Genomic DNA, 14,266 nt, shown 5'->3' on the forward strand with positions numbered 1-14,266 from the left:
TTGTTGATGATAGCCATTCTGACAGGTGTGAGATGGTACCTCATTGTTGTTTTGATTTGCATCTCTCAGATGATTAGTGACTTCGAGCATGTTTTCATATGTCTCTTGGCCTTCTGTATGTCTTCTTTCAAAAGATGTCTATTTAGGTCCTTTGCCTATACAAAATTCTTTCTCTTCCCCTCAGTCCTACACCTGCTGTGTTCTTTTCTGTGCAGATTCCTGACATTCACCCTGGTCTGGGTATACACTGTAGGAATGCAAAGATGAGTCTGTTTCTGCTCTTGCCCTCATCGTTCTTAGTCTTCTGGGTAAAGGAGACAGTGGTAAGGTAAGGTAGGCAGGTAAGATGATGGATGAGGAGGCCCCATTTCTATCTTTGTGTGCTTTGTCATTTTCTTGTAGGATCTAAGTGGGGGAAAAAAGGGAGGGAAAGGGCTAGGGGCTTGCCTGGCCGATATGGCTCAGTGGTTGAGTGTTGACTTATGAGCCAGAAGATGGGTCTGGGTACACACTGTAGGAATGCAAAGATGAATCTGTTTCTGCTCTTGCCCTCATTGTTCTTAGTCTTCTGGGGAAAGGAGACAGTGGTAAGGTAAGGTAGGCAGGTAAGATGATGGATGAGGAGGCCCCATTTCTATCTTTGTGCGCCTTGTCATTTCCTTGTAGGATCTAAGTGGGGGAAAAAGGGGGGGAAAGGGCTAGGGGCTTGCCTGGCCGATGTGGCTCAGTGGTTGAGTGTTGACTTATGAGCCAGAAGATCATGGTTCGATTCCTAGTCAGGGTACTTGCCCAGGTTGTGGGCTCGATCCCCAGTAGGAGGCAGTCGATCAATGATTGTCATCATTGATGTTTCTCTCCCTCTCTCCCTCCCCCTTCCTCTCTCTGAAATAAAAAATATATATTTTAAAAAAACAACAACCAACCAACCAATCTGGGCTTAAACCCCTGGGCTGTTTACTAGAAATGGGCTTCATTGGGAAAGCTTTGTGCGTAGTGGGATTGCCCTGGGGACAAAGGTAGGCCAGGCTTTGCGGCTGAGCAGGAGAGTTTAGGGAAACCCTGGTGGGTAGCAGTGGTGAAGGGGGCAGCAGGCAGACATCGGGGACTGGAGAAACAGCAGTGAGGAAACCCTAGGAGTTACACCAGCCACCATCCCGTCTCCCTTTCCCTTCATCCTCGGAGTCCCATCCCTGGGTCTCATCCCACCAGGTCCCAGCCCCAGCAGCACCTCACCCACTTTCTCACCCTAAGCAATCCCAACTTTTCCCACCCAGTCCTTGCAGCTGCTCTAAGTGGGGACCCCAACCAGCACCGTGGGCATCACCCAGAGCTGTTAGAATCATCAAATCTCTGCCCCTCTCCCCGCAGCTGAATCTGCTTCAGCATTTGAGAAGCCTGTTTGCAGAGTTTGGGCTTTAAACCAGTGGGCAGCCTGGGACCCTGACCACCTGAGTTAACACTGTTTCTATGGGACATGTGTCCCCAGTTTCAAATAGCAGAAGTATCTTTCTTCCATTCTCAATAGTCTCTTAATTGCAGAACACAATTTCTTAGAATTTAAATTGAGTTCAACTGCTAAATATTAATGTGGAAAACACACCTCGAAAAAAACACATTCTATGAAAGTGGTGACTTTTCAACTGGTGTGTCGCAAGAATGTTAAAACACACAACGCCTGACTATCTAGTCAGGGGCACTGACCTCCTTTCCCTTCGATTGACAAATGAAAAATGACAACAGCCAACACAATAGCTATCCGGTGTGAATGCATCAAAATTATACCTATTTTTTTTGTTAGATCGGCAAAGAATAGAATATATTTTTTGGCGTGCCACGGAATTTTAGTAATTGGTGTATGTGTATCAGGAGAAAAAAAGGTTGAAAGTCGCCATATTAAAGTATTGCCGGGTGGCTTGCTTTCTGTGCACAGAAACGGGAGGAAAAGCTAAAAGGACGTGGCCGGACTTGTCAAAGCTGCGGGGAGGCAGGAATGAGGACAGCCGGGTAGTTCTGTTCCGAGCGGGCCCTCTAGAGAAGGAAATGAAAAACTCCACAGCATCCAGAGCAGCGCTCATAGCTGACAGCCAGTTGGACCCAGGGCGCGTCACCGACATCGTCTCTAACTTTTACAGACATTGCAAACTGGCATGATTCTGCTAGTTTTACAGAGGACAGAGATGTAGAGCAATTAAGCAACTCACTAAAAGACCCATGCAATCCATTCAAATCAAGTTCTTCCAACCTGCTCTTCTTAGATAAGCATTTGTAAGCAGGTAAAGGGCTAGCCAACTAGTGCTACGGCTCACATGTAAACTAGGTCAGAATCTGTTTTTCAATAAGAGACTCAGACAAGGATTCTTTTAACATGTGTTCCTTAAATTGGTTTTCGGCATGACACCAACTAGGTACCCGGGGGGCTACTGTAAGCGGGCAGTGTGGGGGTGGGGTGGAGGGGGCGGCTAATTGGGCAGTGTACTCGGACTGGTGCCCGTGTTAAGTCTGTAAAGAGGGTTCCTGGCTGCAGAAGGCACCTTTGGAGGCTGCAGAGTTAGACACGTCCTAGGACCAGGAGGAAGGGCAGGAACCTGACGTTGGATTCAGGTCCAGGTGACTGTGAGAGATGCTGCAGCCAAAGCAATGGTATCACAGCTGGAGAAAGCGGCTCAGGAAGGAGGCGGTGGGGACGGGACCACCCAGAGGCCCAGAGGCGGGCTCTGTGGAGCAGAGATGGGCTTGGTGGATGAAATGCCCCTTAGCACGTGAATTTATTGTGTTGGATCCCATGTTCACCAACTAACCTGCCATCCTGTTATCCCAATTCCGAGAAGGATGGATTCTGGTCAACCACCAGGAACTTCTTATGGGTTTGGTTCTCATGAGTCAGTCTCTGGTTGCAAAGATGAAATTGAACTTCTGTCCTGTACATCTTAGGGACCAGACTGTGGTAGAGGGACCCTTTCAGGGGGCTCCACCCTCCAAATCCCCTTTAATTATTTTACAATTTTCTGTTGTTGCAATTATGGTTCTGACTGTGCACTAACTAACTTACAAATAAACCCCTGGACCACCGACGTTCAGCCTTCCCCTCCTGGCCACCTTGGATACAAGAGAGAGGGAGGACCTGCGGCTGATACCCTCACCTTTCCGAGGGGATGCAGACACGAGTACACTGAACAACATGAGGGGGTAGGGGTACTGGCCCTGCACAGCTGACCTCATACATAACTTTTGACTCCCCCAAAACTGAACTGCTAATAGCCTATTGTTGGCTGAAAACTTTACTGATAATAGTCAATTAACACATATATGTTACTAAAGGCCAAGTGCACAAAATTCATGCATGGGTAGGGTCCCTAGGCCTGGCTGGTGATCAGGGCCAATCTGTGGGGTGACCACCAGGGTGATCAGGGGTGGAAGGGGTGGGGGTCTGACACCTGGCTTGGCTGGCCTGGGGGCAGCTACTGCATTGAGTGTCTGCCCCCTGGTGGTCAGTGCATGTCATTGTGACTGGTCGTTCCGCCATTTGGTCAATTTGCATAATAGGTTTTTATTATATAGGATACATATTACATATTACATGCGTATTCTTATAGTAAAGAAAGCTAGAGAAGTGAAAGTGTTATTAAGAAAGTCATAAGGAAGGGTAAATACATTTACATTCAATAAGTACATTTATTGAAAAAAATCTTCATATAAGTGGACCTGTATGGTCCAAGCCTGGATTGTTCAAGGGTCAACTGTAGTCTGTTCTCTCCGCTGTTGCTGCTTTGCCCCCAATTTCTCACTCTCCTCCAGATAAACCCGTCCCTCTTCTTCCTCAATGCTGACAGGTGATTACAGAGGCTGCCATGTCTCTGCTCCTTCCAAGCTGAACAGCTGCTTGTCTGGATTTGTCCAGGTCTGCAAGAAACCTCAGACTCAATCCTGCTACCTCACCACATGGGTCAAAAAAGACCAATCTCACGTCTCCCAGGCCCGGCCCCCACCAGGCCCATTTCTTGGCTGTTTTCCCACTGGACTGACCTCCACCAGGGCTCCCTAATACCTGGCACAAAGTCGGATTCTCATTAAATATGTGTTGAGTGGAAGAGCCAGGGGTCAAACAAATACGCCATGTGCTGGCCATTGGCCAAGGGCTCCCAGCATCAGCCCTGTGCATTCTGAGATTTGGGCAAAGAATCAGCCGTGTCAGAGGGGCTTGCTAGCATTACGCACAGACTGCTTTCCTAGCAGTTCCTGACTTTGCCAGTGGAGCAGAACCCAAGGCCTTGGGAGGGCCCTGGCTTCCCTCCTCTCAAGGAGTTAGCCCGTATCAGAACCAGAACTGGGCCTTACTGAAGGGCCTCAAAGCAGCCTGGATCCTATCAGACCAGGCATTCCTAACCTGGACCCTTACACCTGCAGGGTCTGTGGATTAAGTTCAGGGGCTCGTGAACACGGATGAGGAAAGGACATATTTACTTCCCCTAAGCTCTAACAAAAATGACCATTTCCTTCGATTGTGAATGTAACCCACAAGTCCCAGCACCTGACACTTTTTCACCAATAGATTTTCACATCATATTACAACAGTGGCAGATCTCTCTTGAAATGATGGCCCTGTTTAGATCTTGTACATATTTCAGTATAACTAGTTTTCTTAGTAATGCTCTGTATTTTGTTTTATGCATTTTACAACAGCCCAAGAGGGAGTCCTCTGGGCTTTATCAGACACTAGTGTGGTCTGTGGCATGAGAAGGGTTAGAATTCCTGTGAGAACATGAGACCTGGGTCAGGAAATTATGATTCTGAATCTTTGTTCTGCTACCTCATAACCTGAGATAAGACTCTAACCTGCCTGTGCCTCCCTTTCCCATCTGTTAAATGGGGGTTACTGTGAGGATGAAATGAAATGGTACACAGGAAGCTCTCGGCATGTCTGGTAGGGTAAGCAATCCACAGGCGGGTCTAGAACTGTCTTCCTTGAGGGTGAGCACAAGTCCTGCCGGTGTGAGTGCCGCTCAAGCACTGGCAGAGGAGGGACCAAGCTGGAGACTTGGCTGAGGTCCTGTGTGGCAAGAGCTGCACGGGTGGGACTGAGGCAGTCTGAAGGCGGGGCCTTGCACGTGTGGTTCCTCCCTTGGGAGAGGGGAGCAAGGCAGGAAAGGCAGCCCTGTCCTGGGGCCAGCAGGAGTCCTCACACAAGAGAAAGGACCAGGGCAGGGGCCTGGAGTGGGGGCTCTCTCTTGCATCAGAATCAGCTCTTTGAGATCATCGTGTCCCGCCTCCCACTGTAGTGAGTCTCCCTGACGCTGGAGGATCAATGAACTACCCGTCAGCTGATCCTTGCCCTCTCACCCCACCCCCACCTCAGGCATTACATTTTTAAGAACATACATTTTTAGAGAATTAATTTATTTTAAAGAATCATTTCACTGTTTAAATAACTTTGAGCACAGGGAGAAAAGCCAGATTTTTTCTAAAACATTCACCTTGTGTGTTGAATTTCATGTGCACAAAGAAAACCCACAGGGATGGAAAAGGCTGTCTTGTCTTCATACACAGTGTTATGGGTTGAATCGTGTCCCTCTCAAATGCACATGTGGAAGCCCCAACCCCTACCCAGTACCTCAGAATGTGACTCTATTTGGAGATAAGACCTCTGGAGAGGTGATTAGGTTAAAATAAGACCATTAGGTGGGCCCTAATCCAATATGACTGGGATCCTTATAAGAAGAGGAAGGGACACCAGGGACGCGTGAGCATAAAGAAAAGGCCCTGTGAGGACACAGGGAGAAGGTGGCCAAGAAGAGAGTCCTCGGAAAAACCAAACCCATTGGCGCCTTGATCTTGGACTTCTAACCTCTAGAGATAATAAAATTCTGCTGTTTGAGCCACCCAGTCTGAGGTGTTGGTATGGAGTCCTAGCAAACGAATACGCACAGTTTTAACAATACTTGTCCATTATCCATTGTGGAAATTACAAAATAATAGCTTTTGACTAAAATATCCATCAATCGATTTCTTACACCAAAATATCTCTGGATTGTCATACATTAAAGATATAAAAAAAAAGTTATCCCAAACCCTAGGTATGTGAGAGACTGCACAAGTCTTATTTAATAGTTAAATACATCATTCAAAAATCGTCAAATTTTAGGTGAAAAGCTGTTGAAGTGAGGAGAGGGATCTACTAATAAAACTTTTATAAAGGGATTGGTTCTATGGATTGAGAGAACAGAGCAGGATATTTTGCATAAATTAAAAATTCATTAGTTGGTTCTTCTTTGTTGCCTACACACATGCATGCACAAACACACAACATGCATCAATATTTAGAAACCCTGGAACTGCCTAGTTCTGTGAACGAAATGGTTGACTTTGTTGGTTTTACTATAATGCCATTAGGTCAGCATTATGGATTAACACTCACACTAGACAGCATCACACATTGAGCCTAGACCAGCCAGGGCATCTTGCGGCCCAGAGCCATTTCTTAAATATGTGGTGCTGGTTATGAGGAACACTTGTGAGAAAGACTCCTCACCCTCTAACAGACATACTCGCCCCGAAGGCATGGCCAACAAGAGGCTGAACCACAGCCCACAGTTCAGCCCAGGAAACTTATGGTTTCTTCTTCAATGTGCTCATCTAAGAAAGCAGAATTATTTCTGAGTATAAAATGATCCACTTTCTTAGGATCAAGAGAACTACTTAGTTATTTAAGTAAACCATTTCTTAGTTTCACAGAGCCAACTTTAAATTCATTCTAGATCATGCCATGTGAGGCTCACACTACAGAATGACATGAAGAGGGGAGAGATTTCCAACTCTGTCCAATGAAAACACCTGATGATCCTCAGAAGGCTGCCTCTATCCCAAGTGTGTGTGGGGGAGGGGGGGGGGCGGTGTTGCTGAATCAGCCATGTTCTATTCGAGCATAAGAAGCAGGTTTATCCAGTTATGTTTTATCACCATTTTGTATTATTCAAAACTATAAAGCATTTTGCTATATAAATACTGCCAAGTCACTTAAATACTATACTACAAATAGGAGAAACTTAAACTTTTTTTCAAAAAGGTTGACTCAATTGAGTATTTTATTCACTCTGTGTGTGGGGGTGGGTTGGGGTGGCGTGGATATAATAGAAATAATACAACTGGACAGATCTAAAGGTCCAAATGCTCTCTTACCCTCATCACTTTTTATTCTGTACCTTATCTGTATTTATATTCATTTATATTTAACTTTATATATAATGTTCTTAAAGTATTTTTATGTGTGTATTTCTCACATTCTCTTGGCTTTTTCAGATTGATTATTTTGAGATTTTTTTCTTCTAAAAGTAGCATTTATTCATTTAGAAATCAATAGACAACACAAAAATACACAAAGATGAAAATGAAACATAACAGTGGCATTTAACCACTGAAGGAAGCATTTGATAATAATTAAATTTTAGGTGAAAAGATGTGGGGTTAATAATGCCCAAGTAATTTTCATTAACATGTTGATGTATATTCTTCTAGCTTATAAATACACAGACGGACACACACACACACACACACACACACACACACACACACACAATTATTTGACCAATAAATACTAATAGAAAGAACTTTGTAATACATACTAGTATAACTCAACAGTGTTTTAATAAGAAAAGGCTCTTAAATTTATATTGATTTCTTACAATCATAAGAAAGGATTTCAGAGGCATTCATTATAAAGCAATGAATCCACTCCAAGTTACAATGGAAAAAGAAAGCCATTTAGCCAACTCAAATTGCTGCTAAAATCCTGTATTTTAAAAAGCTAGTAGTTTGGGGATTTCTACTCAATTATTCTTGGTTCTATTCTTTAGAGGCTCCTCCATGATGCAAACTTAGTGGGATGTGTTTAAGATCTGAAAACCATTAGTACAAATTAAGATGAAGTTGGCTTTGTTCTTCAACTTCCTGTAAAAATGCTCAACAGGAAAATTGATGCTCACAGCAAACCACAGCCATCCTGTTTCTTTAGCACAATCTTTTCACAGCTGCAGTCGCCTGTAGTTTCTGTTTGACGATACCAGTCACAGTGCAACATCTCTGTGCCCCAACCCGCACCCCCGCCAACCGTGCATGTCCTTTGGCCATTTTAGAAAATGTCACATCTTTGCATAAAGTTTGTTCCTATTATTGTTACTTTTCCTCTTCTCGGGCCCAAGCTCAGAGGGCTGCAGGCAATGAGGCAATCGATACAAGAGGAAAGACAGAAAAGGCTGCTCAGCCCAAGAGGAAGCAGAAGGTGGAGAAGAGAAGCAAGGGTTGCTTTATGATAAGTAGAGCGACAGCCTCGCCTAGTTAGGTGTTGCTGTTGTTCTCAGTCTGAGCTGAATGTGGAATACAAGCTTTCTGTACCCGAAACCCCTCATTTCGCAAAATGTACTCGCTCCTTTCTCGGTTGAACATGATTTCAGATTATGTTAACTTAAGTTAATTGTGCTTATGGGCTGTCTTCTCAACGGCAAGAGTTTTGGCCTAAGGGTTAGAGCAGGGGTGGGCAAACTTTTTGACTCGAGGGCCACAATGGGTTCTTAAACTGGACTGGAGGGCCGGAACAAAAGCATGGATGGAGTGTTTGTGTGAACTAATATAAATTCAAAATAAACATCATTACATAAAAGGGTACGGTCTTTTTTTTTTAGTTTTATTCATTTCAAACGGGCGGATCCGGCCCGCGGGCCGTAGTTTGCCCACGGCTGGGTTAGAGGGTCCTTGGCTATTTTGTAAATACTTCTTTTAGAATTTATTTAGATAAAGAGTTGATTAATTTGGGAGGTGGGAAAGGCATTTTTCAGAAGACATTTTGGAGCATCTACAATGTTATTACAATTAGTATGACACCAACTCACAATTTTACTGTAAGAGTAAACTGCTAGGAAAATAAAGGCTGCTATGAAGTAAAAGTATTTTTTTAACCTGCTGTCATATATGTTTAATTTAGAAACTAATGCAAATTCATGGACATCAAGCCTTTTCAAAAGTGAGAAAATGAAAGTAAGTTGAATGACCCACCTACCTGTTGTTTAACTGTGCGGAAGGGAAGGGAAACCCTGTCCTACTTTATCCACAGAACTAAACAGTATTGATTTCCTCCCACTACTTCCCATCTCTGCCAGGCATTCTCTTTAAGGGGCTCAAATCTCAAGTGTTCCTAAATCCTCAGCACCATCTTTAATTTTATCATGGAATTAAGATCTACCCCTGTTCTCCACTACACACACACATACATACACACACACTCACTCACACACAGATTCATACACATGCATGCACTCACACACACACACTGCATATATGTCAACATACTTGATGTATTTTATTCATTTTATTGTTGAAAGTGGGGCCTTTTTTTTTTCTTGAGGATGTTTCTTTTTAAAATAATTTTTTAAAGAAAAGGTGGAGCCTTCTTATAGAAGTTAGAAGTGTTACCAAACTTACTTCTGCAAAGGTCAAAGACTTAGAAAGAAAAATGTCTTATTCACTTTAAAGCTATTTACTGTTGCTGTGACATTTAAAACGAAGCATTGGCATAATCCCAGACTCCAGGCCTGGAAAAGGGCATCTGATGTCTCTAACCTGCACTTAGGAAAAAAGTTCTTTAAATTACAGAACATTTCCTACACACTTAGTCGTCAGGTGGCCTTGGGCAATTACTTAGCCTCTCTGAGTCCAGTTCCCACAATAAAATGGGGAAAATGGCACCTATTAAGTAGGGTTATTAAATGAGGCAAGTGCTTAATAACTTTAGCCATTTTTTAAAAATAAAGTAAGTGAAAGTAAAGAGCCTAACACATAGGAAAGGGCTCAATAACTGTTACTGTCCCCCCTCCCCCATTTTATGATGAGAAAGAGAAAACACAAGTTGATTTAAACCTTACTCCACATGTCCATATCTTTGTAAACCTCTGCATTACAAATGAATGGTGAAGGGAGGTGTGCATGAAATTTTAATTTTCTCAGAAAAGCATACTAATTAAGGCATTCCTTATTCTAGTATTATTTTCAGGAGTGAGGGTTGCAAAATACAGACAGAGGTAGTAATGCCAGGGAGGGGAAATGCTCCCTCCAACAAGAAGTAAATGTATGAAAGTTTGGTGTAACAAAAATGAGTTAAATCGCAAGCAGCCAGAAACTTCCCAAGTAAATGGCGTGTGTTCACGAGATGTTAAGCAAGCCTTCAAAAGGGCATCAAACTGAAAAGGTCCAGGAATTGGGTAGCTCATTCCTCTTATGTTTTAGCATGGGTCGGGGAACTTCCAACGTACAGGCCAGATCTAGAACTTGGTATCATCAGTGATCAGAGTAGATTTGCTGCTGACCCCGAGGGATGATTTTCATGGGGATTTCTCTAAGTATTGCAATTCATTCACAGTATGTGCAATCCTTTAAAGGTTTAGATATTGGAGTAATTAAAGAGCTGTGAACAATTGACCCATGAGTAAACTTTTCAAAGAGCATTAGAAAACCCAACTGATTTTAAGAGAATTGTTTAATCTCTTTAGACTACAAAATAGTTTTAACTAGATGATGTTACAGTTCAGAAGCAAGATAGCTTTATGAAGGTAACATATAATGCTTAAGACCCCCCATCCAAGTGAATAGTAAGGGTATTTTCCACACGAACTGACCTCAGAACCTTTCCCAGGCTTCTCCTTGTCCTTCCTTTCTCTCTATCCAGCTGTACTACTTTTCTTCCTGCAGCCTTTTCATTTGACCACATCCCCGTTTCCTACTGTATACCCTACTCAGACCATTGAATTATTTAAAAGAACTTGTACTTATTGACTAAATTGGCATGTGCCCTCTTAATATTTTAAAGCTTTATTTTCTATTGCTTCATGAGGGGGCGGGGAGGAATGTAAATGTCAAGTTGCTTTTTCATACATGCCCCAAAGGAAAAAAAACTTTTTTGATACCCCCAAATTTCCTCAATCCTGCTCTGTAGGTCTCTGGGTACTAGGCTTGAAATTTTAAAACTACAATATTTTATGCCAAAATATTAATCATATTAAATGTAAATAGTTATAGGGAATGCTACGGAATTGGACTAGCAATAGTGGTTGTGCATGGATTGCACTGGTAGGATGTTGAATGATTCTAAAGAGAAATCGTCTTCTCTAAAGACTGCTTAGAAATGGTTTCATTTAGGATTTGTACTTAAGTAACGTCTGTCTATTACAGTAGAATAACAACAGTTTAGTTCCATGGTGCTTTCCTTTGAAGTTTCCAGTGACTCCCTTTACTTTAAAAGCATTTGCTGTTGCTGGCCAAAGCACAGTTCAAAGGCAACCGTACCGGCCCATACACGGAAAAGTTATACTTCCTGACTGACATAAGGCCCCGTTTTAAACAGGGGTGCGGGGGAGAAGACCTGTGGATCAAACAGTCCAGGGGTCAGGAAAAATGCTACTGATAATCTTGCTTACATTTTGGCTACAAACACAAGTTATGAATCACCTGCAATCACCACAGCAGTGAAGCTGGCATTCTGTGCAAGAGGAACAGACCACGTGGCCTTCCATTGAAAAATTGAGCTTTATCTCGACATACTACGGCCCATTAAAAGCCATTTAGTTCTCCCCTCTAGCTGATAAAGAACATACATTTAAATATAATTTTTCTTACCGTTAATGGATACTGTAGGAAGGCATGATCAGGGACACAGGCAGACAGAGAGCAAGGGAGAGATGAGCCCCGAGAGAAAACGGTCCCTGAAAAAGGCATCATCTTCTAAGGCAAATGCGGGGTCGCTTTTGGACAGTCATTTTGGACACGCTCTGGCCTCTTATTAAATGTGACATACTGAGTCAGAGGCAGACGTTCTTCTGTGGTTATTCGCTTCCTGTGTGATTAATTTGTTGTTTGTTCCTTCCTCCTTTGCTGCAGAAAAAGAAACTAGATTGGTTTTACTTAAGAAGCAAGCAAGCAAGCAAAAAAACAACAACAAAAAACACACACAACAACAACACACAAACTAAACTAAAAGGATAAAAAATGTTTCTCCTTCCCACAAGGTGTAACATACCTGCTTGGCACAGTAAGAGGAGGAGATCAGAACATGCATCTAGTTAACAGCCCAACTTTATTCTAGATACCTCCACAAAAATAATTGTTCACGGAATCCGGGATTCCTTCAGGAAAATTCCATTTGAAAGAATCACTCTCGATATTAACTATACCATTTAGTATGAAGGAAAAGAGTCATTCAAGAACTAAAAGCTCTCAAATGCACCAATAATTGGGACAAATGATTCGTCCTCATCTCCAGAGCATTCAAGTGTATAGGGAGAAAGTCACAAATGCAGGTGAAGAGAGCTGGTCAGGTGTATGAAAGCAACTGCGTTTTGACAGGTGATTTGGTGCCCAAGTCAGGATACATGATACACAGCTCAGGCCATATGAAGATCCAGAGCTTTCTATGCCAGCATGTTTTGTTTGTGTCCTTCATATTTAATGGGGTAACAATACCTCTTCCAGGAGACGCTGGACAAAAGCACAGAGATAATGAACACAGAAGGAAAGCCAGGCTTCTCATTGAAGGACTCTGAGAGGTGGATGGGCAATGGAATGTAGGTAGAAAATATTATACCAAAACCTTGTATGTTTAAATAATCTGAAAATGCTCACAATTTTTTTTCTAGGTCCATCTGAAAGGATCAGATTTAATGTTCTCAACACATACCATATAACTCTGATAAAATAATATCAGTTGAAAGAATGAAAAACAGAGGCATATTTCAGTAACTAACCTTGTTGTAAAAATTGAACTTTGGGTCTTGATTTTGCTGGGTTCTGAGAAAAATGGCATGAAAAGACAAGTTGCCTAATATTCTGATAGAGCTGGGTAGACCAGTGGTTCTCAATTTAGGAGGCTGTTGGAAATGTGTGGTGGCATTTTCACTTGGGAGTGGGGGACAGTGGGTTGGAATGGTATTTGGAGCCAAAATGTAAGCAAGATTATCAGTAGCATTTTTCCTGACCACTGGACAGTTTGGATCCACAGGACTCCTCCCCCCTCCCATTTAAAATAGGGGCTTATGTCAGTAGGATTCATGGGCAGAGCCAGGAAGACAAAAATTTCCAATGATGCTAAGGACAGTCTCATCCAAAACACTGGAAATGCTTCTACTGAGGAAATGCTCCTACTGAGGAATACCGGCATAGCTGACGTCTAAGGTTCTTTCAGACTCTAAACTCTTTGAGATATGAGTCCAGCTGCACAAGCAGAGTTATCATGATGCCAAGCCATGGCAGAATTCCTGAGCACAGAGCATTGGAGGATTAGTGACTGAGAATCCTCTACTTTGCCTGGAGCCTCTTGAAGGTATGACTGTATCCCTCCTGCCTCACACAGGGCCTGGAGTCCAAGGGACACTCACTATATAAATAACCCATGCAGGCGTGGGGCGGGGCAGAGGTGGAGGCCTGCAGCTCCCATCTGCTTCCCCCTCTACTAACTACCAAGTAAATGCCTGAGTGAACCTATGGGGAAGTCTAACTATAGTTGGGTCTAAAAAGAGAACATGAGCAATAAGATGATTTCTCTATGTATTTTGAGAATTATTTTTAAGTTCTTGAAGTGAGCACCCTAAACACACACACACACACACACACACACACACACACACACACACTCGCACTCGCACACGCACACGCACACGCACACGATGCAGAGGAGCTCATGGCTATTCTTAACCACCAGCGACAGCTCAACTAGAAGGGAGTAGGTCACTGAGAAGCCTGGAGCCTCTGAGACATGCAAGGGAGTAGTTGTCTAGAGTTTGGGTTTATTTTATCTTTAATGAAAACTTGTAAATACAATCAACTTTGGACACATTTATGAGGTGTCTACCAGGCCCCCATAGGACCTAAATCTGATAATGTTTCTCCCCTGATTAAAATCCTCCAGTGGTTTCTCCTTTCACTTAAAAAGTCTAATCTCTCCACCTAGACTCAAAAAGACCCACAATATCTGGCCCCTCCCTAGTCCTCTGACCTCATCTCAAGTAACCTCTCCCTTGCTAATTTATTTTCTAGCCCTTTCTGTTAAATGCACCTATTTCGTTTGCATCCTGGGGCCTCACACTTGTAAGCCCTCTCAGCAGGTAAGCTCATCACCTGGTTCCTTCTCATTCTTCAGTTCTCAGCAAAAATGAACTCATTCATGCCCATCTCTGCTCCTGCTTTCTTTTATGCATAGTACATGTCACCACTTGACATGTTTCCCATTCATTTA

The 14,266-nt window shown here is 43.0% G+C and overlaps 1 protein-coding gene across 1 annotated transcript in view; it reads right to left on the bottom strand.

Moving 5' to 3' along the window:
- Nucleotides 1–11,910, bottom strand: part of WIPF1 (WAS/WASL interacting protein family, member 1) — a 35,438-nt gene extending 23,528 nt beyond the window's left edge. Inside the window, exon 1 of the mRNA XM_014547033.1 lies at nt 11,656–11,910. The gene's annotated coding sequence lies outside the window, so the exon portion shown is untranslated. The remainder of the gene's footprint in view (nt 1–11,655) is intronic.
- Between the last annotated feature and the right edge of the window lie 2,356 nt (nt 11,911–14,266).

Source organism: Myotis brandtii, unplaced genomic scaffold, assembly GCF_000412655.1.
Source record: "Myotis brandtii unplaced genomic scaffold, ASM41265v1 scaffold112, whole genome shotgun sequence".
NCBI classification, from domain to species: Eukaryota; Metazoa; Chordata; class Mammalia; order Chiroptera; family Vespertilionidae; genus Myotis; species Myotis brandtii.